Below are 2,267 nucleotides of genomic sequence, written 5' to 3'. Positions count from 1 at the left end.
AGACTCCAGCAGCTCTCAGCGGTAGGCAGCGCCTGGTCACGTGACTTCTGATTTCACCTTTACTCAAAGTGTCAGCCAATCAGCTGTAACCTATGTTTTTTATTTGAAATACTTCTGCTCTTTGTTTTATTTTCGAAGTGTAACTGTAATCCCATTTATTAGGAGAATAGAAACCTGGAATGGCTTTTCATACATAACAAAATACTGCACTTTTATGGATTGTTGAAAAAATCATTTGACCACAATTTGAGACCTCCTTTTCACATGTTCCTTTTTTTGTACGTGTATGTTATGTTATTGACTTTTTTTTGTAGTGTATGTTGTTCTTAAAGTTGCCATTATTATTGCATTTAAACTATTGTTTTTAATAATGATTTTTTTTTGTAACATCCTGCACGGTTTATCATTTGTTACCTGTTTTGTTTGTGTGTTTTTAAATTGTGCAAAACAATAAAATAAAATAAAAATGTTTTCAATTCAAAATTAAATTGTGATATTATGACACCTACACATGTACAGTAATACAGCCCAATAACATACAAGCTTTTAAACTGCACAACAAATACTGCATTTTCAGTATCCTATAACTTAATTGTTTTTAAATAAAATCTATAACAGCAAGCATGTAAGTTATTAAAGAACACTATGTTTTTGCAAGACATGCTAGAATAGCAATTTGCAATATTTGCTCATCATACAAATGCTACTGTTGGCCAGTGGCAACCAACACACTTATATATTATTTGGCGTAGAAATAAAACAAATAAAATAATATGTTTTATTTACCTATTAACCCTGTAAGGCCCACTGTTGTAATTTTACAACATTACTTTAAAGGTGGGGTAGGTACGTTTGAGAAACCGGCTCGAGTGGCTAGAATTTGAAAATACACAACCGGAGAAAATCTGCCACTTCCTTATAGAGCCCCTCCTCCAACACACACGAACGCGCACATGACCATTGAGGGCACGAGATAAGTTTGTGCCCCGATGGAAGGCTGATAGGCAGGTAGGCTATCCAGTTATTATAGCCGGCCCGGCTAAACGGATTGGTTGTACTTTTTACAGTATTACGGCTTCTACAGATAAACATTTTTTATGGATTTTTTGTAAAAGCACTTAAGATATTCATTGCTAATCCTAAAAAGTTAGTAAATGTTTTTTTAAAGACTACATTTACATAGTCAAAAGGTCCTTTTGTTCAGCCTCACAATACTATTGAGTAGTAAATGTGTTTATACACTGAACAAAAATATAAATGCAATACTTTTGTTTTTGCTCCCATTTTTCATGAGATGAACTCAAAGATCTAAAACATTTTCTATATACACAAAATAACCATTTCTCTCAAATATTGTTCACAAATCTGAAAAAATATGTGATAGTGAGCACTTCTCCTTTGTCGAGATAATCCATCCCACCTCACAGCTGTGGCATATCAAGATGCTAATTAGACAGCATGATTATTGCACAGGTGTGCCTTGGCTGGCCACAATAAAAGGCCACTCTGAAACGTGCAGTTTTGCTTTATTGGGGGGGTCTGGGGGGATCCAAAAACCAGTCAGTATCTGGTGTGAGGGGTAGGGGTAGGGTTAAGGTTAAGGTTAGGGTAATGTTGTGAATCGAGTGGCCCATGGTGGTGGTGGGGTTATGGTATGGGCAGGCGTATGTTATGGACGACGAACACAGGCCACTCGATTCACAACATTAATGTGAGTAGAAATACAGGAATTCTGCTCCCACCTACTGTAAGCCCAACGTTGCAATATTACAACATTTGCCTAAAAACTTACCAAAACGTAAACAATGTGAAAACTCTTTAATTTCTGCTCCATATAGGCTCCCTACAACAACATCTGAAGGGTAAAAAAAATAATAATTATAATGTTTTTCTATATTTGGGCTTTACAGGGTTAACAGCATCTTCTGCCATCTAGTGGCTCATAATAGCAATTTCTTTAACATATATTAAAGAAAAATACCTGAGAGGAAATACAATAACATATTATCAGTTACTGCAAAACAGTATTAATGTATCTCAGATTTTACATATATATATATATTTTTATTGATCCCACGTTGAAATGCAAAATTACATTTTATGAAATATCAAGGTTAAAAAACCGTACTATAAACTACCCTTCAATATTTTAATATTTAAAAAATAAACTCTAATAATAAGAAGCGTTGCTTAAAAAAAAAACTTAACATGTCACTCACGTCTCCACAATTTATACTTTAAAAAGTAATTTGACACTTTTTGCTTAT

This window comes from Pseudochaenichthys georgianus, chromosome 4 (assembly GCF_902827115.2).
Source record: "Pseudochaenichthys georgianus chromosome 4, fPseGeo1.2, whole genome shotgun sequence".
NCBI lineage: Eukaryota > Metazoa > Chordata > Actinopteri > Perciformes > Channichthyidae > Pseudochaenichthys > Pseudochaenichthys georgianus.
Note: the sequence above shows the minus strand (reverse complement) of the source record.